This window comes from Bidens hawaiensis, unplaced genomic scaffold, assembly GCF_021521415.1.
Source record: "Bidens hawaiensis isolate Kalapana, Puna unplaced genomic scaffold, B.hawaiensis_p1.1 tig00055202_1, whole genome shotgun sequence".
Taxonomy (NCBI): domain Eukaryota; kingdom Viridiplantae; phylum Streptophyta; class Magnoliopsida; order Asterales; family Asteraceae; genus Bidens; species Bidens hawaiensis.
Genome location: NW_027499977.1, coordinates 23682 through 49094, shown reverse-complemented (window position 1 = coordinate 49094; position 25413 = coordinate 23682). Strand labels below are relative to the sequence as shown.

General features: G+C 40.6%; 2 pseudogenes; one reads left to right on the top strand and one right to left on the bottom strand.

Moving 5' to 3' along the window:
• The first annotated feature begins 313 nt into the window (after positions 1-313).
• Positions 314-8536, top strand: LOC143601016 (laccase-15-like; annotated as a pseudogene).
• A 13699-nt stretch (positions 8537-22235) lies between these two features.
• LOC143601012 (laccase-15-like) lies at positions 22236-24354 on the bottom strand (annotated as a pseudogene).
• Between the last annotated feature and the right edge of the window lie 1059 nt (positions 24355-25413).

Genomic DNA, 25413 nt, shown 5'->3' with positions numbered 1-25413 from the left:
CTATGGATGTTGGTTTTGATTAGGAGTTTGTTTATTTAATGATTTTTAATCAATAATAATAATAATAATAAAGAGATAATGATTAGTGGAGTCTCCACCCACTACACTCATTTTAGCTATAAAACCCTTATGATGACGTGACGTCACATGACACATACATCGTCTCCATAGGGGCTCTATCCACTACATATGATCTTAGTTCGGTCTATATTTGCTTTCGCTTTGACTACGTGTCAACATGCTCTACCTTTTTTATCTTCTAAATTACTAGTATGCACTTTATGCTTGTTATGTTAAAAAGTAAACAAAAAAAATGTAAGTCACGAGTCTTTTTTGGATGTAGGATTTGTATATTGTCTTTTTTGGATGTAGGATTTGTGTCTTCTGAAATATAGGTAAGGTTCGCATAACCCGACCCATTTCTCTACGAGTGGACCTTACTGTGCATATTTATTTATTTATTTATAGGGTTTTATGTACATAATTGATAATAGGCTAATTGGTGTCACATTGGTGTCACAATGTCAGTTGAGTTTCAAGTTTCAAGTTTCAAGTGAAACATACTCAACCATTTGCATCCAATGTGTTATAATTTATTCACCTCACTCCAGGTTTGGCATGTATAGACAGACAGGCCCAGCCTAAGGAGAGGGTGAGGAGGGCAACAGATTCAGACCCACTCTTTCAAGAGGTCTATAATTATTAAAAAATAAAATTTTTTATTTTATTTATAACTTTGTTTTAACACAAAAATTTACAAAATTACTATTTGGTTGAATGAAAGTGTTGTAACTATGGAAACAAAGGTCATAAGTTCAATTCTCATTATTGTTTTTTTTTATAGAAAAAAGCTTTTATTTGTGTTCTATAAGAATCATTTTAATAACATGTTTATTATTGTTTGTTTGTTTTGGGTTTTTGAAAGACAACCATATAAGGAAAATTATCAAATTATCTATTACATAATTAAGAACGCGATTTTAGAGGTCTGTATTTCTACTCGTCCCGGGCCCAAAATTTTTAAGAGATTCTCGATTTCTCGTAGACGGCCCTGCAAAGAGACATATAGTGCAAAAGATATGCGTTCACACTTAGATGTAAAATACATCCAAATTCTTCGTTCATTTTGTTGACCCGATATTTTAGTCCTACAAGACAAGATATCAAGTTATCGTTTATATATTTACTTTTAATATATACTAGGTTAGTTACCCGTGTTACACACAGGTGAAAAATATAAAAAAAATGTCATATATATATGTATGTATATGCTATATATTTTAATGAATTATAAATTTGTTATTTTTACTAACTTATATTGTTACATTAATTATAAGGTATGCATTGTTGTTTTTATTGGAAAAAAAACATACAAAGGTAATAGTGTAAAATGATAACTTAAAACATCTTTCTAACTTAAACCATTAAACCAAATAGACATATCAATAAAAACTTCATCATCTAATGAAGTCATGTGTTATATGCCCGAAAAATTTTACATCCAAAAAGTCTTGTTTCTTACACAATCACATAAATATAAGCAAATATACAACATGGGAAGTCAAAAGATAAAGACGTTAGGAAAATTATAGGGGAACATTAATTGTACCATTTAAAACAAATCCTCACCCAAACCCGCATGACTCACAATCTTTATCAGGTTTAGTTAAATCAACAAAAAAAGCACGAGAGAAAATCAAGACTTTATGGTTATTTAAAACTATTTTTAAAGATCACCCCATGAGTGTTACATAATAATAAATTAAAGTTCATAGCTTTACTTACATGCTCCCGATGAACATACTATTAATCATCTTTTTGAGATGTTCTTCTTGCATAAGGAAATAAGATGATTAGAACGTATTTCCCTATTATACAATAACAATGTCGTGATATCATCCTCAGTCAAATGAAATTATGCCAATAATTAAATAATTATAAAATTAAATAGAATTGAATTCTCTCCAAATAACTGACAAGGAATATCAAATATGCGATTATAAATGTTTATCAAAGTATTAACCGAGATATATATGGTAAACCAACATGTTCAACTAACTTAAATATATTAATAGATAAGATGGCAATTTATCATTCTTTCTAAATAGTAAAGAATGCAAGCTCAATGTATGTGAATAATGCAAGCTCAATGTATCACTTATATAGTAGTTACTTATGACATTATTTTTGTTAAAGTTTGTAAAAATAGAAATGAGAATAAATGTAACTTTTTATATGTTCAATGCTATATGCATAAATTAAGGAGAACTAAAAAGATATGAGTTTTATTTTAAGCATTAATTTTGACATACTTATAACATTTTAATATAATCTTGATTTCAAATTTAAATATTCACAATGAAATAAAAGTATTTGGAATTTCTAAAAATGCGTGTGTAATATGTTGTCATCATACTAATAGTTTTTTCTACTGATAATTTGTGAAAATTAGTCTTAATTAAAATACACATTAATTTTTGAATAATTAAAAATGAAAATGTTAATTGTGACAAAATTCAGAGAATTTAATACAATGTTTAATTCAAATTCAAATCATATTGTGTAACCATTAATGTTATTTGACTGAAATTTTATTAAAAATATGGTAAGTATGTTGAGATTGAAAAACTTTTAATGTGAGGATTTTAACTTCAATTTGAATTGATTTTTTGTGTTAAATAATATTAAATCATAATTATGCTATTATATGCATAACTATGCTTAAATTCAGGACCAGTTAAATATATCGTGGTTCTATTTATGCATAAATTATGGAAGTCGATCGGTTTTAATTTATAATGACAATTTTGACATAATTAAAAGATTTTAATATATATAATCTTAAATTCAAATGCAAATAACTATGATCTAATGATGAAATGGTATTTTAATGGAATATTAATAAAAATATGGAAAGTATTTTAATGAAAAGTATTTTAAGGACTAATAAAAAATATCGGGGTTTTATTTTAAGCATGAATTTTGACATAATTAAAAGATTTTGATATAATCTTAAATTTAAATTCAAATCACATTACGTAACCATTAATTGTTATTTAACTGAAATTTTATTAAAATCTGGAAAGTATTTTGAGATTGGAAAACTTTTAATGCGAGATTTTTAACTTCAATTTGTTACGATTTTTAGTGTTAAATAATATTAAATCATAATTATGCTATTATATGCATAGTTATGCTTAAATCTAGCACCAGTTAATTGTAATGAATAATCATTATTAGAATTAGAAAAAGAAAAAAACAATTACTGACATATACCAATTTGCAGTTCATTTTCTGATATTTTATAACACAAGGGCATCGAGAAAACCATTTGCAGTAGCCCTCTTGGATGAAGTTCTAACTGACCATTTGTTATCACGTAAACTTAAAATAAATATAATCAATTGTTTTCGACGAACACGCAACTCAGCTAGTAGTTCAACCAATCTATTTGCAAATCATACATTTTTTTATCATATTTTGCTATCAAAATATTAAAAGACGACACTTTATGATATTGAATTTGAAGTGGTTGAAGCATATCTTTAAATTGTCACTATTACTTTTCGCAAATTCATTTAGAAGTTCCTGCAAATTATTATAAAATAAACTATATAAAATCTACCTAAAATATTGTAATTCACAAAATTATTATAATACGTACCAGAATTGGGAGTTTAGGATCCTGAATTATAATGTATAAAGAATTCATCAAATTCAAACAGTTTCAAATAACCTCTATAACAAAACACAAAAAATTAGTTAATAATGTATAAAGAAAATATAGATGAAGATGATAAAAACAAAAAAAATGGTTAGAGAAACGAGATTGAATGGACAAAAAATTATTGTATAAACCATAAATAATGTATAAGCAACCAATCAATTAAAGAAATGGGATTTAACGAACAAACCCTAAATTACGAAGAAACAGACAATGAAAATAAAAAAATCAAAATATGAAAAATCTCAGAATAGTAAGAAACGTTTTGATACTTGATAAACGGGAGATGATCTTTATAATTTGATAATAGTTACTAATTCCATGAGAGAAATTGATTGACGGCAAGTTGGAGAGAGATATATAAAAAAGTTGAATGTGGATTAGAGTTTCTTAACAATAAGGTTTAAATAAGAGGAATCAAGTGAGTTGACAATTAATAATTGGAAGGTGGTTGACATGGCATCTAGGTGGACACCCTAGAATGATGCCATGTGGATAACTTATTTTGCTTTAATATGTTAGTAAGATGTAAATATATTAAGTAAAATTAATATAGAGAGTAGGCTCGTTCATGGTTTAAAAGAAAGGAAACGAGCCTCGAAGCGGATCGAGGCGTTTTCTTACCGTCTCACAAGCCGGCGAACCTAAAAAAGTAAAAAAGTATATATATCTCATAACAATCACAATTTAACATAAAACAAACATCATGAATATTATAAAACCTAATTTAGTAATAAAAAACATTATAAAATTGTTCAACAACCTAATTTAATATTAAACAAACTTATTAACAAGCTAATTTTTATGCTTGAGCTCATTTAAGCTTGGGTTGATTCAAGTTTTTAGCTAGCTAATCTTGAGTAACTCATGAGCGGTTTGATTTGTTTACATCCTACCAAATGATCTACACTTTTGAATAAAACGTTTTTAAAAGGTTTTATGCGTTAAATGTACACTTCATCCAAAAGTTGATAGTTTTTAAGTTGTTATATTCGTAGCAGGACTTTGTATGAAGCGTAGCTCATATAGATCGGTTCAGGAGTAATAAGTCCAAATAGCCACCTTCTGGGGTAACACTGGCTGTTCAAAAAACTCGTGGCTCGCTCGAATAAAAAAAAAACTTGATTTGAAACAACCTGAGTTGAGTTGGCTCATTTTTTTAACTGAGCCAAAATCGACCCAAGCTCGGATCGGCTCGTTGGCTCGATCTTAGGTTCATTTTAACTTCAAAATCGAGCTCGAGCCTAGCTGAGCTGTCTCGTTTAATTTTGAGCTCGAGCTCGAAACCACCTTGGCTCGACTTGTGAACAGCGCTACGTAATAAGAGTATATGACAATGAATTTAGATTTTAGTTAACTTTAAAGTAATCAAAATCCAACAATACAATGATATATACATGTCGCATTATGAAGTTTTATGATTTTTGGTGTTGAACAAATACTTCCGGGGTACCCTGGAATAAGGTGTTAGTGGTGTTGTCGGTGGCAATGGGGCGGCCAGTCGTGTGATCACACACACTACAATAAGGGTATTTTGGTCATTTCACTAAAATTGATAAAAAAAATCTAACGGAGTTGGTTTTGAGGACGAAAAAGGTTAAAAACGATACCTCAATGGCGAACATGACAAAAAGTCTCATTTTTGGCTGTACTGGTTAAAACACCAAGCCACACGGATGAAAACAAACGTAACTCTAATGTTTTGTTAACACATTTTGATAATCCTATAAATGTATAGTTTTTCAAACCTACATTCAACTTCTTATTAAATATAACATATGTAACAAAAATTTTTCATTAAAAATTTACCAAATTTGTTATGGTTAAACTAGTTGTCCTAGTTTTTGTACTTATTAATGTTATTTTAATTCTGGGATTTTAATGATTACTAAATGAAGGACATTAATCCATGTTCTCTCTTAGTATTAAGACCCCTCACTCAATTACACTCTCTAAAATCACTTCAAAATTTATGCAACTTGTGTACAAATTTTCTTAACATTCAAAATGCTTTTAAGAAAGAAAAGCTTCGTCTTCTTGTTGTCGGTAGCAATATTCATACATTGCGAAGCGTTACGTCGACACCATAAGTTTTTTGTAAGTAGTTTTCTTTTGAAGTTCCTTGTTCGGTTCTTTAATTTTGTATGTACATTATTCTGTAGGTGAAGGAGGCATCATACACGCGCCTTTGTGAAACAAAAGACATTTTAACTGTAAACGGGCAATTTCCAGGACCAATGCTGCATGTTCGTAAAGAAGACACCATTTATGTTAAGGTCCATAACAATGGAAGATACAACATCACCATTCATTGGTATTTCATCTTTTATCCATTATAGATTACTTTATAACACATTGCCTTATAGGTTTATAGCTACTAAATCTTTTTACAAGAACATATATTAAAATTTTAGGCATGGAGTAAAGCAACATCGGAATCCATGGTCAGATGGTCCTGAATATATCACACAATCTCCAATTCAACCGGGCGACTCGTTTAACTATAAGATTATATTTTCTTTGGAGATTGGGACGATTTGGTGGCATGCTCATAGCGACTGGTCTAGAGCCACGGTCCATGGTGCAATCATAGTGTACCCCAAGCCGCGCACAAACTACCCGTTCCCCATGCCCCATGAAGAAGTGCCCATAATTTTAGGTAACACATACATGGTTTAAACTTCGAATCGAAAATTCTCACAATGTTATTACTTTTTTAATCATAAATTTATTTTTGCGGATTTTATGTTAGGCGAGTGGTGGAAGGAAGATATAATGACAGTGCTACAAGAATTTGTTGAATCCGGTGGTACCCCTAGGGACTCCGATGCTTATACAATTAACGGTCAGCCTGGTGATCTTTATCCGTGTTCAAGTGAAGGTTAGCTTAGCAATTTCACATAAAAAAATAATAATAAAATAAAATAAAATAATGAATAATTGAATATATTTTTTGACATTTTTTTGTTTAAATTATTTGTTAACTTTCAGAGACATTCAAGTTAAACGTGACATATGGCAAAAGGTATCTTTTGCATATGGTAAATGCAGCGATGAATGAAATCCTCTTCTTCGGCATTGCAAATCATTCACTAACCGTTGTGGGAGCCGACGGTAGCTACACCAAGCCACTAACAAAAGAATATGTGTTAATCTCACCCGGCCAAACACTCGATTGCTTACTAGAAGCAAACCAAGTGCCACCACAGGGTCGTTACTACATGGCAACGAGAGCATATACTACCGCCACCAATGCTTCATTTGACAACACCACCACCACCGCAATAATCCAATACAATAATGACTATATCTCCACCACCTCTCCTATCCTCCCTTCGTTACCTTATTACAATGACACCACCGCGGCTTTTGAGTTCATTGGTGGTCTTAGAACTTTAGACCCACCTTTATTCCCATTAGATACATATGACACACAAATTTATTCCACCATTTCATTAAACACATTCCCATGTCGAAACAAGACATGTGACGGGCCAAATGGCACGCGACTAGCGGCTAGTATGAATAATATTAGCTTTGTACCTCCATCCATTGACATACTTAAAGCTTACTATAATCATATACATGGTGTTTTTGGCACTAACTTTCCTAGCAACCCGCCTTTGTTTTACAACTTTACCGGTAGTAATTTACCATTGTTTCTACAAACGCCCGAGCGGGCCACAGAAGTCAGGGTGATCGAGTATAACTCGATCGTTGAAGTGGTATTTCAAGGTACCACATTGGTTGTGGGACTTGATCATCCAATGCATTTACATGGATTTAATTTTTATATCCTCGGGTGGGGGTTCGGTAACTTTGACCCGTATAAGGACCCGCTGAGCTATAACCGAGTAGACCCGCCATTTCGGAACACTCTTCTTGTTCCGATAAATGGATGGGCTGCAATTAGATTCAGGGCTGTTAATCCGGGTAAGATATGAATTTCAAAGACATATTTTCATTTTTCAATTACCATCTTCATTATACTAAATTACTAATTAGAGGTGCACAAATCGGGGTTTTCTAATACTTGGTTCTGGGTATAGAACCGGGTTTGGGTATGATCGGGTATTGAAAAATCAAGTATTGGCAATATCCGGGTCGGGTTTGGGTCCATGTATTGTCTCTAAAAACCATACCTTATACACGGGTTCGGGTCGGTTATAGAACCAGGTATTCTAAAACTGGGTATTTGAATACCCTATTTCCGGGTATTGAAAAAACCCTATTTTCGGGTATTTTTTGGGGTATAGATTGGTTTTTAAAGGAGCTGCACTTTTTTTTGGACTATTTTTCAAGTATTTTTCGGGTTCAGGTAATTTTGGGTATGGATCGGGTATTTGAAAAACCTGGCTTCGGGTATTGAACCGGTTCTAGTTTTCGGGTATTACCGGGTACAAATCGTGCCCGGTTATGGGTACATGTTTTGGTACTGATGCATACCTTATCCGGTATGGCCGGGTAGTAAAAACCCGGTTATGGGACTTTTTTGGAGTTCAGGTTTTTTCACCTCTATTACTAATGTTTGCTTTTTTAGACGGAATTGGGCCTGGTCCATGGGCTTCTATCAGACCAGTCAGGCCCATTGGGTTTGACCCATTACCCCTTGAAACAAAAGGGAGCTAGCTCTTTAATTATTTTTTTTTTTGATTTTTTTTGGGTTACTAATATGATATAGGAGTGTGGTTTATGCATTGTCATCTCGAACGACACCTTACATGGGGAATGGATACGGTGTTCATCATTAAAGATGGAAATGGGACAGAAGAACGCATGCTACCACCGCCCCGCAAGATGCCTAAGTGCTGATGAGTATGCATATATTATATAGTTTTCTGAAATGTGATTTATAGTTATAAATGTCTCAAATTGTTTCAATTATATTTATAATGCATTGTTGAACTTATATATATATACAAGATTTCATAGATTAAAAGATTTAACTATATATTATGTGAAGAATAAAGTTTCAATGAGAACATTTATATATTTGAGTGTGGATATGATAGAAAACATGTGTTGTGTAGAAATCGTAGGAAACAATCGAAAGCACTCATTTTTAGATCCAGTTCGCAATGGTCGGCCAACGATGTGGGAACGAATAGTAGAATAAGGGTATTTTGGTCATTTCACTAAAACTAACAGAAAAGGTTTAACATATTAAGTTTCGGGGTCGAAAAATGTTTAAAAAAAAATAAAATCACAATGATAAAAATTACCATTGGACTGAACTAGTTAAAATAACCAAATTAAATGGGTGAAAAACAAACTTAACTTAATTTTTTTAACACATAGTTTGATTATCAATATGTAGTTTTTCAAACCTACATTTAATATGATAAAAATCGATTCGATTTGTTACAAGGGTCCAATGGAGATGTTGTTATCTTTGTCAATGATTATGATGCAAATACTTCCGAAAACATTGGTTACATCGATTAGCTCAACATTCATAGATAATATATATGGTTGAAGTAAATGTGTATCAACTCATACATTTTGAACCCACAAGATACGAAAACTATAATGTGGGTTTCATTAGTTAGTCGAAAGAAGCTTATTTGTAACGCGTAAGTTCTTAAAATAAGTAACTTTAGAAACTTAAGTACAAAAAATGCAGAATCAACAAGTGCAAGTGCATGAGGAGGTGCAGCAACATATCCTGATCCTGCAGCTGTTGCGGAAGAAGGCGCAGCAGCGGTTTTTGTTGCTACAACAGTGGCAGGAGGAGGCGCAACGGCAGCACCTGGATCTGCAGCAGTTGCAGGAGGAGGTGCAGCAGCAGCAGCACCCGCATCAGGAGCTGGTGCTAGAGGCGGTGCAACAAGCGCAGCATCAGGTACAAGAGAGCATGCAGAAGGTGCAGGAGGCGGCGCAAAAGCAGTTCCTGTATCTGCTGCAGGTACAAGAGAAGGCGCAGCAGCAACAACGGTACCTGCAGCAGATACAGGAGGTGGAGCGACTGGTAAAACATAATGTACAACAAAACATGCAGCAGCAGTATTACATTGAGGAAAGGTAAAATGGAAAAAAATAAAAATAAAAATTTTAGAACGGCGACTTTCTTTTTTGTGTTTAGGTCACCGCACTCTCCAATTTGGAGAGCCCTGTTGCCCCACTCTGACAAGACTATGTTGTCTTAACCAGGCCCACGCTGGTTTCGAACTTGGCTTGGGCGTTCCCTGGGAACCATACCGCCGACTGCCACAAAAGCATAACTCTCTGGCGTAACACATGGTGGGACGAAAGCCTGGGTGGGCTCGGGTCCGAACTGTCAACCTTGTACAAGGCCTAGCTCAAATCCTTCATTGCCAATATCCACTTAAAGTGACACAAGTGGGAATCGAACTTGGGTCTCCACTGGAGAACCCAAGCCTTACTCAACCTTACTCAAATATCATTTGACTTTCACTTTTTAATTAAAAAAATGGCTCTAGATGGAAATATTTTGTCATGCCAAAGTGATATAATCTGCTGTGTCAAATGACAAGTTTTATGCTCTACGCGCCAGCTTGATCGCAATTTTAAAAAGTCAAAGCTATTTTGTAAAGTATCCATGCCAAAACAGCTACTTTGATGATTTTCTATGTAAAATTAAAGTTTATTTTGATTATTGTTTCTTCATTGGCGCCATCCGTGCATAAAAGCTAGAACTAATTCTTAGTTTTTTCAAAATTTCTGAAGAAATGGTTAACGTTACTCCGGTCCCAAAGCCAGTAAGTGACCAAGAAACCCCGGTAACCACAACCCCAGCAACTGGGGGGAACACCGGCGGTTATACAAATTTTACAAACACTACCCCGGTTACCCAAGCCGGGACAAGTGCAGTAAACAATATTTCACTGGGGTTCACTGATGCCCAGTTGGAGAAACGGACGAGGGTCCCTCGCCAAACACTCGATCAAGTTAAGGAGTGGGCCGAAGCACGTCAGAAAGAGTTCCAAGCTGAGTTGGATGAACGCTTGCGTTCACTTCAACAGGCTGACGAATTCGGCAGTACTCGCCAACATCTCAACATGAACAGTGAGTGCGAGTACTCGGACGATGAGCGGGAAGAATCCGATACCGACGCAAACCCTCGCCATAAGGCAAAAGGGATGCGTAAGGAAACGGACTTCCAACCGACAAGGAATTTTGGAGAAACCTTTAAACCAACGAACGCGGGGAGAAACCCACGTGACTTCTCCAAAACCTTTAGACCAACTGCTGCAAATGCAGGAAAGTCCAAGTTTGCAAGGGACATTGCGGAAGCAATCGCCCCGAGAAGTGCCAAACAAATGTCCAACATCGGCACTTATGATGGCCTATCCGACCCAGACGACCACTTGAACAGATTCATTGCGGGGGCAACCGTCAGTAACTGGACGGAACCCACGTGGTGTTATATGTTCCAGATGACTCTGGTTGGAGCGGCCAGGGCATGGATCGATCGTTTACCGGTCCACCACATCTATGATTGGGCGGACTTTCAGAACAAGTTCAGCCAACACTTCAGCCAACAGAGAAAATATACTGAAGAACAGTGGACGATCCTCAACTGCGTTAGAGAGGAGGATGAATCTTTACTAGACTTCATCACTCGCTTCAACTCCAAAAAGCTGAGTCTGAGCAACATAAGTGAAGATCTTGTTCGCGCCGCTTTCATTCAGGGCGCCGAATACCCAGAGCTTATCCGCACGTTGACGGGTAAGGACGGCATGCTATCCACATGGGATGCCATCATGACGGCGGCCAAGCGCTTTGCCGAGACAGAGAAGCAACTGGGTAGGGATCTTCCCCAGAGTACACACCTCTACACGCAGAGGACCAGAGAAAACAATGTTCGGATCGCCCGGCAGAACAAAAAGAGGAAGCTAGGTATTTGGCAGTCAAGGGTAAACTTTGACACCTCATCCAGCTCTCGCCCTCTTGTTGGCGGAAGGGATAACACACACCCTTCAAGCCGAAAACACCGGTGGAAGCCACTCACCAAAAGCGTCACGGAGATATTTGCCACCGAAAAACTACCATGGCCAAAAGCTCCAATGATCCGGCAGTGACCTAATGCGGATCAAAGCAAATCCTGTGACTTCCACGGGACAAAGGGTCATAGTACGAAGGAGTGTACATCCTTGAAGGATATTGTTGAAACATTCGTCAAGGATGGAAGACTTGCACACCTTGTGGCATCAATCAAGAAGGGAGGAAGGAATGATAACCGGTACAGAGGCAACGGACGAAAGCCCGTTGACATCAGCATCAACATGGTTCATGGCAACATCAGAGGAAGAAAAAGGCGAGCGACAGAACCATGCGCGTGGAAGGAAGTTGAGGTGCGCTTCCCGCGAGTGCCAGGAGGACCCAGCAAAGAAGGCCCTATCGTCATCAAAAGTCAGCTGGGGCACTACATTACTTCTCGCACTCTTGCTGACAACGGCGCCTCGTCAACGGTGATGTACAGGCAGTTCTTCGACAAGCTAGATGACAAAGACAAGGAACGCCTGGAAACGGTCTACGCCTCGATGGAAGGGTTCGACGGCAGCACAAACACCCCCCTGGGTATCCTATCTTTCCCCGTCACTCTTACGGACGGGAATCACTCACGCACAGAAGATGTGGATTTTGTCGTGATGAGGAAGCCACACCACACATACGACATTCTCTTCGGAAGAGACGGGATGGCAAGATTCAACGCCGTGGTATCTTCAGTCCACGGCATGATGGGATGGCCAACAGCTGAGGGTGTAGCGATGATCACCGGCATTCCCCAGGTATGCATCGCATCTGTCTCATCTAAACCCAAACCAAAGATGGCTAAACCAACCATCACCGAACCGGAAAGATGGGCCTTCAATGGCAAATACCCTGACCAGGCCGTTACCATTGGCCCAACAGTCGTTGATTCCACGCGCACCTTACTCAAACGCTTACTACAGAAAAACGCTGACATCTTCGCGTGGACACCAGCTGACATGACTGGCGTACCCCGAAGTAAGGCAGAGAGCATAAGCTCAAGTACGACCCGGCTGTTACGCCAGTCGTACAAAAGCGCAGAGTAATGGGGCTAGAACAAACTAACGCGTGTAGAACCCAAGTCAAGGAACTCCTTGACGCAGGCATCGTACGCGTTAGCAGATATCAAACATGAGTTGCAAATCCCGTTATGGTACCGAAGAATAACAAACAATGGCGCATGTGCATAGATTTCAAGGACTTAAACAAAGCATGCCCCAAAGATTGTTATCCGTTACCCGAAATTGATCTTAAGGTGGATTCGTTAGCACCGTTTCGCCTTAAATGCTTCTTGGATGCGTATAAAGGGTACCATCAAATCCACATGGCCGTTGATGATCAGGACAAAACCGCTTTTCGGACGCCCGATGGCACATTTTGTTATCAAATGATGCCATTTGGACTTAATAATGCCGGGTCCACATACCAACGCCTGATGGACAACCAGTTTCATGCCCAAATTGGGAGGAACTTGGAACTCTACATGGATGACTTGGTCATCAAAAGCCCTGACGCAGAAGCAATGTTGAAAGACATCGAAGAAACTTTCAACACGCTCAGGAAGATAAACATGAAGCTCAACCCGAGCAAGTGTGCCTTTGGAATGGAAGAAGGGAAGTTCTTGGGGGTCATCGTCACTAAAGATGGCTTCAGAGCGAACCCTGAAAAGGTCGAAGCCATTATCAAAATGGAATCACCTACTACCATCAAACAGGCTCAGACACTGAATGGACGACTAGTCGCACTTAATCGCTTTTTGGCAAACCACGCGGATAAGTCGTTTCCTTTCGTGTCAACGTTGAGAAACTGTTTAAAGAAAACGCACTTCCGCTGCACACCAGAAGCGGAAGCAGCTTTTCAGGAGATTCGGTCACGCTTGATCGAACTCCCAACGCTCACAGCACCAGAAGCGGGGGAGGAGTTAATCCTATACCTTTCCGCAACAGATAGAGCAACCGGGGCGGTCCTGCTAGTTGAACGGAAAGGCATCCAGATGCCAATCTATTATGTCAGCCGTATCCTAACAGACGTAGAAACCCTGTACTCTACCCTCGAAAAATTAGTCTTAGCACTTATACACGCTTCACGCAGGTTAAGACGATATTTCCAGGGTCACCCAATCACCATTCTCTCCAACTTCAAACTTGCAAACGTTCTACGCAAACCCGAGTTATCGGGACGCCTAGCCAAATGGGCAATTGAGTTGGGGGAATACGCGATAAAGTATAAGCCAAGACCAGCCATAAAAAGGCCAGGTTTTGGCCGACTTTATTGCGGAAGTGCCTGCATCGCGGGAAAAAGAGTGCCAGGAAGAGGCTCAACCCTCTCCAGCACAGGACATCAATGATGTCTGGCGACTCTACACTGATGGAGCAGCCAGTAACGAGGGTTCAGGCGCAGGGCTGAAACTAACCAACCCAGCAGGCCAAGAATACACTTACGCTATTCGACTGGATTTTCCAAGTACGAATAACGAAGCCGAGTATGAAGCATTCTTGGCCGGGCTGAGAATTGCGCGTAAGATGGGAGTGAAACACTTGGAAGCCCACGTGGATTCCATGTTAGTACCCAACCAAATCAACGGGACGTACACGGCCGTGAACGACACAATGGCCCTGTACCTCGCACAAGCAAAAACCCTTATGCGTGATTTTAACGATTGCAAAGTCATACACGTCAAGCGTAGTGAAAACAAATCTGCGGATGCGTTAAGCAAGCTTGCATCATTAGCCTTCACCCACTTGGGAAAGGACATCCGCATTGAACTCCTCGAGGCACCTTCAGTCCCGCACAAGGAAATTTGTGTCATCCAAACCAACACAGAAACGTGGATGACACCAATAATAAATTACCTTGCGGCAGGTATACTACCAGAGTCAAAAACACAGGCAAGAAAACTACGCTGTAAAGCACTGAATTATCAACTCATCGATGACATCCTTTACAGACGTAACTTTCTTGGCCCACTCTTAAGATGTGTGGACAACCAAGATGCTGACTACCTCCTAAGGGAAGTACACGAAGGCATCTGTGGAGTACACGCAGGTCCACGCGCTGTTGTAGCTAAGCTAAACAACGCGGGATACTTTTGGCCGGGGATGCATACGGATGCGCTGGCATACATCAGAAAGTGCAGGTCTTGTCAGCTCTACGCACCCAACACGCATCGCCCGAAGAATGAACTTGTTCCAGTCACTTCTTCATGGCCATTTCAGAAGTGGGCCATCGATGTGACAGGCCCATTTCCTACAGCAGCAGGAAATGTTCAGTTCCTAGTGGTAGCCATCGACTACTTCACCAAGTTGATAGAAGCAAAACCCTTAGCCCAAACAACCGCGAAACATAACAAAAAATTTATTTGGGAATTTATTATTTGTCGTTTTGGACTTCCACAGAATTTGGTGAGCGATAACGGCACCAACTTTGCTGACAAGAAGCTACAAAAGTGGCTGGAAGAACTTCAAATCACCCACACTTTTACCTCAGTGGCGCACCCGCAGGGTAATGGTGAGGTAGAAAGAGCAAATAAGAGCATCGTCGAAGGCATAAAGAAAAGACTCTGGGAACACAGATCCGGCTGGGTGGACGAGCTTCCGCACGTCCTTTGGGCAAACAGAACGCTGAAAAAGGCCAGTACGGGAGAAACCCCGTTCAGTCTCACTTATGGCACTGAAGCCATGGTCCCTGTCGAAATTGGTTTACCCTCACCAAGGGTCTTGATTCAGCCCGAAGACAATGATGCGGAAAGACGGTTAGACCTTATGCTAACCGAGGAACGCAGAGACTTAGCCGCAGTGCGTGAAGAGAACTACAAGCGACAAATGCAAAAGTACTACAACACGCGGGTAAAACTCTGCAACTTCAACGTAGGAGACTACATACTGCGTAACAACGAGGCTTCGAACCAACAACGCCCAGGAAAACTGGCCCCGGTCCGGGAAGGGCCATACATTATCAAAGAAGTTCTGGGAAAGGGCGCATACCGGCTCGAAAGGCTCGATGGCACTCCCATCCCAAGAGCATGGAATGGAGCTCAATTACGCAAATGTTACATGTAGATCAATTCTAAACTTGTAAAGAAAAGGCCTAGAGCCACTTCTAATGGAAATGATTCTCCTTTCACAATGTGTTGATAGCCTTACCTTTATACTTATGAACTTCCCACACTGATGTGCCGGTATTCACCGCATAAATATGGGAAGAAGTAAGTCGTTACGTGTGGAAGGCGGCAAAACCCGCATAAACACATAAAACGGTAAAAATGTCAAAAGAAAAGATAAGGAAAACCTTCACGCAGGTCAGTCATAGGTAAAGTTTAGTCATCCCACTAAATGAAAGTGACGGTCCTACCCGCATAATCATGATAGAGGAAACTGAACATTAACCTATTAACAACCGCGCGTACAAAGGCTAACTTATTCAAAATACTTAGAAAATTTCTAAGGAAAAGATGAGGAAAACTTCCACGCAGGACAGATATAAGTAAAGTTAAGCCATCCTACTAAGTGTAAGTGACGGTAATACCCGCACAATCATGAAAGAGGAAGCGAAACATAAACTTATAATCTGCCACGTTAAAAAGTTAACTTATCTAAGTACTAAAGAAATTGCAAAGTTAAATCAAAACATGCGTAAAATAAACAAGGCAAGGAATTAGCACATAATCTTTATTCCATCAAAATTCAAATATTACAAAGATTGCTGGGTGCATACCCGCATACAAAAGAAGCTATACAAAAATAAAAATCTACTCTAATGGTGGAAAGGGATCTTCAGGATCAAGCTTCAGGACCACTTCCACTTGGACCCGCACCATCAGTAGAGCGTGGCGGTTCAAGGAAAGCTTTAAGGATAGCTAGCCCATCATCAGCAGCAGCAACTTCGTTCACCTTCTCCACCACCGGATGCGGGAAGGCGGCATACTGGTTCACTGCTTGGTCATAAACAGCTTCAGTATCCACATCATACAAAGGGAAGTTGGAAGGCGGGATGCCTTTCTCAACGAACCCTAGACCAAGCAGGAAGCCGGCCTTTTCCCCATCCTCATGAGAAGCGTTGAGGGCTGCGCTCATGGCATCGTCGTATGATGTGTCCGTGAAGACTCGATGCACAACCTACAAGAAAAAATACAAGTGTCAGAACCTTTTCTATGTACAAAGAAAAGTGTAAAGATATGAAATTACGCATACCTGAGACAACGCTTCTCGAAGAAGCCATTCCTTGGTAACCAGAGCTTCCTGGAGGGCAGCTTGAGCTTGGTTACGGGCGCGTTCGGCTTCACTTTTGTTGAGGTTGGCAAGCAACACTTCTTTAGCCGCAGCCTCTTCAACGCCCTTTAGCTTCCGCTCAGTGTGGTCAAGCACCCCCCTCTGGTCCAAGATCTCTTGGAGCTTCTTGGCGTCTTCCATCGCCAAGGCATCATGAGCCTGTTGGAGCGCCTCTAGTTTGGCTTTAAGTTCCTCATTCCCGAGGCGTAGAGGCTCAGCAACAGCTTCAGCCTTGGTGGCCCTTTCAGTTGCGTTCCTAGCAGTCTCCTTAGCCAGCTGAAGCTGTTCGTTAACAGCTTGGGCAGCCTTGGAACGGGCCTCGAGACGGGCCTGAACTTCAACTTCAAGGGCCTTGAAGGCCTTCTCCTTCTCCGCAGCAACGGCGGAGAGCCTCCTATTCTCCTCCCGGACAGCCCGCGCCTGAGCTACTTCTTGGATACGAGCTGCTTTTAACTTGTCGTTTTCACGACAAAGCAGCTCGACGCGCGGCTGCATCCGGGCAAGGAGAATCCGAAGCTCATTGGTTAGCCTACCCTCCTGGTAGCTAGCCATTGCTTCCCCCAACGCACCACTGGGAGCTGCATGACGAGCCCACTCCACGCACTCCACAGGCGTGCGAAGGGTTGTTCCTCGGCGGATGTTCCATCGTGGAACATACACTTCATTGGAATCCGACACTGCAAAAAACAAAAAGCAGTTAGGAAAAGATGATTTAAAAAAAAAAGGCCAAAAGAACCCTACGCACCTGTAGGGTCGACAACAGGCCGATAGCCGCCAAACCCATCACCTGAACCCAAGGGAAATCCATCCAAGAGGTCAGGCAGATGAGAAGGAGGCAGAGGTTGGCGAGAAGCCCCAAGCATACCTGAAGGATCGGCCGTCGTTGCCGATGACGGAGGAGGCATGGTGAAGGCCGCCGCGGTAGTAGAAACCAACGGAGGTGAACTCACAACCGTGGTCGCCGCTGCGGAGGAGCCCGCAGAAATAGTCACCGCCGGCTCAGTGAAAGATTCAGTAAATATGGCACTGATAGCTGGCGGAGATGTCGTCACAGTTGGAACAGTTGGCTCATCCGGGTGAGCAACTGAACCAACTGAAGCAGGCGCAGACGCCTGGGTCATCGCCTCAGGTAGGTTGACCAAACCTACCGTCATGGGTCCGGAGGTGCTCCTCCCCGCTCCACCCTGGAATGCGGTAGCATCCACGCCTGCACAACGAAGATAAGTATAATGATGGAAAGCTATGAAGTTAAAAGTAAAGGAAGTTTGTACTTACGGGTTTCCTTGAGCCTAAAAGTGCGAACAGGCGGGGACGAACCCGATGGAGCCGGCCTCTTTACGCCGCTCACCGTCGTCATCCTGGGCTCTCCGGAGGTGACAGTCGTCGCAGCCTCCGGAGCAGTGGTCTTATCACCACCAGGGTTCCCCGCCACCTCCTCGCTCTCGGTCTCTGAATCAGACCGAGGCACCGGATCGGCAGTGGAGGCAACCTTTGCCTTCCCCTTCCCGCCGGCAGCCTTCTTCTTCCGCACCAACGGAGGACCATCTGCGGATTCCTCATCAGAACACAAGATTAGGGGAATTCCAGCAGAGGTTTCAGCATTGAGGGGTCGAGGGTTGAATAACTCCTTACCTGGCCGCCTGGCGCTCAGGATCTCGTGGCCTGGCGGGTAGACCTCCACGAACCGATCCGCCGTCTGTTCAAGGATGGGCAACTCGTTCTCATCTAGAGCACGAGTACCCATCCGAGCGGGACTATCAGCCTCCCGCGGATGCAGGAGCGACTGCAAGTCATTTCCCTCTAAAATAAAAAAAAAATAAACAGTTAGAAGAAAAACCTATATCAACAAAGAAGACAGAGCATACCGTAAGGGACAGAGTTCAAACCGTATTCGAGGACGATGGGAACCTGTGACGCCTCCTTCCACACCCGGCTCATCCCAAGCATCACCATCCCAGACTCCGCAAAGCGGTATACCGGAGTCTGGACCCGGGAGATCTTGGCGAACCACTCCGCCTCCTGGTAGTTGAGGGCGTGAAGGGCGGGGAGTGCTCTCCCATTCTTAAAGGTCATCGCAAGGGGGACGACGCGAGCGGAGATATAAAAAAACTCACGCTTCCACGACCGAAGACTGCGCTCGGTAGCGCAGATCTTCAACCCCTTGATCCAATTGACCAAGGTGTACCACCCCTGGATGCACCTCCAAGAATAGAAGGTCATCAACCGGTCAACATGGGGCTCCACGCCCAGAATGAGGCACACCCACTCAAAGTGGCGGATCTTGGCGATCGCCATCGGGTGTACCTCCGTCAGATGCACACCGTGCCTCTCCAAGACACGGTATACAAACTTCGTCAATGGGAACCTGAGATACCCATAAACGAAGAATGCAGCGTACACCCCTATCTTGCCCTTGGGGGCATCGTACACCGTCTGGTGTGGCTCCGGAAACTCAGGCTCGAACGGCTCGAGCATGAACTTCCGGACGACGTACCGATAGAGGTCGGCCGGAAGAGCACACTGGCATTCGCCAGCAGTGCTCTTATCGTCCTTATCAGAAGTGGACGACGGATTCTCGACGAACACGTCAGACTCCTCGGCAAAAGAAGACATGTTTGGATGTACAGAAAAACGATTTCAGAAGAATGCTCGACGGAATAGTGAGTATTCGCCGGAAATCGTTTAGAGGATGAAGAGAAGTGAAAGTGTGGATTGCAAAGGACCCTCTCCCCCTTTATATACTCATCGCAATTAATGCGATGAATTTAATGCGGAAGAGAGAGAAATCGCAGGTGCAATGAAACTATGACACGTGGCAATGATCAAGCTGGCAACAGCTGTTGAAAGGACGCGTGCCATTAATTTCGCGGCCACGCGCCCGAAAAATCGCGCCCACGCGCCTGAAAAAGCGCCTGGAATGACCATATACTGTCACGTCGCCATAACTTCCTGCACGTCCTGACACTGTCAGAAGAAACCGTCGGACGACGTTTCAACAGTTTGGACTGTTCTTATCCTTTCACCAACTCTTCGAATTTCAAAATTTTAAAAAGATTCAAAAGTAAGCGGGAAAATACCCCTTACCTTGGCAACCAAGTAACTATAAGACAGGTGCGAGTACAGTGTTAAGGCAAAACCCTTCACATACTTAGCACCCGCAGGGAATTGACGCCAGGAATACCTTGGAAGTAAAGTAACCGTAAGACGAGTGCGGGTACAGTGTCAAGGCAAAACCCTTCACATACCTAGCGCTCCGCTGGGAATTGAAACCAAGAAGGATCTTCTGGGCCATGCTTGCGGAAACGAGAATAACATCCCCGCATAGCGGGAACGTCGAGAACTATATTGTTTGAAACTCCAAGATGGAATTGGTGGTTTTAACATAATTGATCACTATGTTCAAAACTACCAAAACCTCATGGAGAATCCACACAAGTGGGACTCAACGCTCCTGACTTGCGAGGAGGTTACAGACCTACCCGCTTCATACCCAAAGATCAAGCAGAAAAGTCGGGAATTTCTGCGTGGCATTAGGAAAACCGCGGGAAGAATCCCCACGGAAAACCTTAAAACTAAAAACCCTTTTCAAAACCCCTTTCTAAAGTCCAAAAGTTCACCTCACTTATTAATAATTTATGAGAAGAACATTGGACTGGGGGGACTTGAAGAGGTAGGTCCCAGCAGAGCCCAGTTGGACCCGCAAGACTCACCTTGAAGAGGGACGTTTGCGTGCTTCCGCAGGACCCACCATGCTCAGAGATGAAGACCTTACGCGCAGTACGCCAACTGTTCCCGCAGGGAAAGCCTCCCAATGGTGAAGTACCCCGCTTGTTCTCGCAGCTGCGGATACAAGCCATCAGGGAAGGCTACCCGCACTAATAGCAAGGCTACACGCACAAGGCACTAACTCTTGATACTTCAGTAATGTCACCTGAAGGAATGAGCAAGGCGGGAATACTCCCGCCCAAATGAGCCAGTTCGTATGCTTCTGGAAGATCTTTTGTACTATACCTGCCAAGGTATGGGCAAAATAGACGATCTGACCAAAACAGCCCATGAACCAATCACAGGGTGACAGCTCGCCGACAACAGTACGAGGAGGAGCACCCTCTAGTACAGTTTGTCACTATTAGCCGCTGCCTACTCACCAACCCTCACTGTGGGACGTGCGTAGCCTACAGTTGGTGGAACAGTGCATAGCCGGCAGTAAAGGAACAGTATACAGCCGGCCTTGTCACTATCGGCCGCAGCCTATCCACCAACCAGCATGGCTTGTGCGTAGCCCACTGTTGGTAGAACAGGAATACTATTCAGCCGGCTGTACCTTCTTGGAAACCTACCTTCGGCTATAAATACTCCAACACCTTGGAATGGTAAGGACATTATCTGATATCTCATTATCTTATCTTCTCTAGCAATCTCTTAATATACACTTATATTCAGAGCAATCTAGTCTGATTCTCACGCCGGAGGGTGGTCACAAGGAGGAACCCCCCCTTCTCAGTGACGAGCTTACGGTGTCTGTTTTGCAGGTCACCTGGAGAACAACTTTCTTTGCTGGACCTCATCCTCGTGGGAAACATCTATTTAACCCCCAGATTATCCGTAATCTGCCCGGGGTCGATTAGTGTTTCTTCAATTTTGTTTATGCCCGCTTGCCTTCTGTTTCGATGTAATTGTTACTATGATCTTTAAACCGATAATAATAATATTGGTATTAAAGTAAAGTAAATGTCGTTGGTTTAGTATTTTTGTCTATGTTTATGCAGGCTTGGTGTGCTCGTATATCTGATGTTCGTCATGACACTCTTCTTCTATTTTCACTTAATTGTAACTTTGGTAGAGAATTCCGCTGTTTATGAGGAAAAGGAAAGTCTTGCATGTCTTACGTTGCTAATCGTGTACTATTATGGTGTAGATCTTAAGATCTACAAGCCCATCATTTCTTTGTTTTTGTCGTTTTCTCGTATGTTGAACAGTTTTTGTTACTAAGAATGTTCATAGTTTTCGACTGTGTGGACTCTTTGAAAATTTCGTGGTTTTAAGGGATATTAAACATTCATGGTGTTTATGTTTCATTTGATAAGTTTGCATTCAGTTTTTCTCTCTTAAATGAAAATTTAATATTGAATAAAGGGGTGGTGTGTTCTCACCAAAGAAACATATATAATATGGATACATAATAATTCACATATAAAAGGTTCTTGCTTTAAATTTATAAAATAAAATCCTGCAGCAGTTTGAAACGAAATTAGCATTGCGGCATGTGAACGGGCGGTGGCAGCATGCTTTCTTGAGGTTGTTTGCCATTCTTAACAATGAATACCGTATTCATCCCCCATGTAAGATGACGTTCGAGATGACAATGCATAAACCATACACCTATTTAGCATCATCAACAAAAATACAAGGCATTATAGATAACAAAAATAAATAAAATGTGATTACTAATTTAGAGGGTGTTTGGCTGAGCTTCTTAAAACTGCTTATTTTCTTATTTGATTTTAGAAAAGCAAAAACAATTCTGAAAAACTCCAATATGAAGATTTTCAAGCTTTAGACTGAAGCTTACCAAACAGCTTTTACTTTTCAAAAATCAAATAAGCAAATAAGCCGTTTTTAACAGCTCACCCAAGCACCCCCTTAGTATAAATCTTATTATTTTACCTGGGTTCGAAGCCCTAAATCGAATCGCAACCCATCCATTTATTGGGACAATGACAGTGTTCTTGAATGGCGGGTCAATTAGGTTATAGTTCAAGGGATTTTTCTTTGCATCATAGTTACCAAACCCCCATCCGACAATATAAAAGTTAAACCCATGTAAATGCATAGGATGATCAAGTCCTGCAACCAAACTAGTCCCTTGGAAAACCATTTCCACTTTTGTCATATATTCTAACACCTTAACTTTTGTTGCCTTCTTAGGTGTCAGTAGATACAATGGTAAGTTACTACCAGTAAAGTTGTAATATAATGGTGGAGCATCAGGAAAATGTGAGTTAAACACGCCGTTGATGTGATAGTAGTATGCTCTAAGTATATCAACCGAAGGAGATGCGAAGCTAATGTTGTTCATACTAGCCGCAAGTCGTGTCCCATTGGGACCGGCACATGAGTCGTTATTACATGGAAATGTGTTTATGGAAACGGTTGAGTATATTTTTAAGTCATATGCGCTTAATGGGAATAAGAGCGAGTCTAGGTTTCTAAGGCTACCAAGGAAGTTAAAAGCGGCGGTGGTGTCGTTATAATCTGGTAGGTAAGGTAGCATAGGAGGTGTGGTGGTTAAAACAAGACCACCACCACTGCCGTACTGGAGGATTCCGGTGGTGGTGGTGTTGTCAAAACTAAGCTGACTGGCGGAAGCGTATGCTCTAGCTGCCATGTAGTAATGCCCCCCTGGTCGAACTTGGTTTGCTTCAAATATGCAGTCAAGTGTTTGACCAGGGGCAATTACTACATATTCTTTGGTCAAGTGCTTGGTGTACATACCATCGGCCCCCACAACGGTTAGTGAATGGTTTGCAATGGCGAAAAAGAGTATTTCGTTCATCGCTGCATTTACCATACGAAAATGTACCTTTTCCCATATTCCACATTTAACTTGAAGGTACCTATAGAAATATAATCAACACTATAAATAAATTTACTCATAGTTTTGACTTTTAAGTATGTGAAATTACTAAACTAACCTTGGCTTGAGCATGGATAAAGGTCACCGGGTTGACCATTGATGGTGTAAGCATCGGAATCTCTAGGGGCACCACCGGATGCGACAAATTCCTCAAGCACTTCCATCACATCCATTTTCCACCATTCGCCTAAAAAGAATTCAACACGACTAAAGTTATAAACGTCAAATAGACTGGACAGGTTAATTAATGGATCAAAACGGGTCAACTTCATATGGGTCAAACAACTTGGATTGACTCATTTTCTTATTAATACATTTTATTGACTTGTAATAAAACATGTATATGTAGAGTTTGCTCCTTCTAATAAAACATAACCATTTAGAAATAAATACTAATAACGTAACTTGTTTGTGTTAAATTATGTATACGTACCGAATATTATGGGTACTTCTTGATGGGGCTCGGGGTAAGGGGATGGCGTGCCAGGCTGGGGGCGCACCACAATCGCACCATGGACCGTGGCTCTAGACCAGTCGCTATGAGCGTGCCACCAAAGTGTTCCCACCTCCATAGAAAATATGATCTTATAGTTAAATGAGTCACCCGGTTGAATTGGACATTGTGTGATATATTCGGGACCATCTGACCATGGATATCTAGGTTGCTTTACTCCATGCCTGTGACTAAAACTTATCATTTTAATATATTGATATACGTAGAATCAATATTTATAGAGGTTATGAAGAAGTATGATTCATTATATGTGAATTATAATTCGTTAAAAGAAAAGAAAGAAAGAAAGAAACAAAATTAATTGCGATTTTTGTTCATGTGGTTTTGGGTTGTCTAAATCCTCGGTTTTAGTCCAATAATTTTAAATTTACGATTTTCATCCATGTGGTTTCATTTCACTTGCAATTAAACCCGAATTCATTAACCCCGCTAAGTCTGGATGTTAAACCTATCAGCGTGCCCCTCATGTGAGGGGCAGTTTTGTCCTTTACTCCCAAAATAAACCCCTGTCCTAATTCGCAAACTTCTTCACGTGAGGGGCTAGGGTGTATTTGGGAAAAAAAGGACAAAACTGTCCCTCACGTGAAGGGCACACCGATTAATTGCAAGTGAAATGAAACCACAGAAACGAAAATCGCAAATTTGAAACTGTTGGACTAAAACCACATATTTAGACAAATTACTGGAATCAAAACCGCAATTCACTCAAGATACAATTAGAATCTTGAATGAAATTTCCATTAACATTAACACTAAAAAAAATACTGGCACATGAATTGAGTTAGTGCAATAATAATAAATTACTCAACAAATAAATCATAACTTTATTATAGCATAATAATAATAATAATAACAATAATAATAATAATAAAATGTGCATAATATTGATATAATGAAGTGTAATATAATATGGTGTAATATGTAATATAATATAATATAATATAATATAATATAATTAACTATGCACTATTTATTTTTATCAAAATTTTGAATAACAATAAAATTGTTAATTAGTTTTCAATCACTTTACTAAAAAGTTTAAATCCTTCAATTCAAATCTTTAGAATTTGTTTTTGTCTTATAAAGATCTTGACACTCACTGCTTTTAGTTTAATATGAACCCATATTATGCATAATCTAGGTTCAAATGAAGCAACAATGGGGTCATGTATATGTTCAATTTACATTTAAATATCATGTTTTAAAAAAAAAATTTCTTTTGGAGCATTCACGGTCAATCCTCTATATTTATGAAATAGTTGTAAGTGGAGAAAAA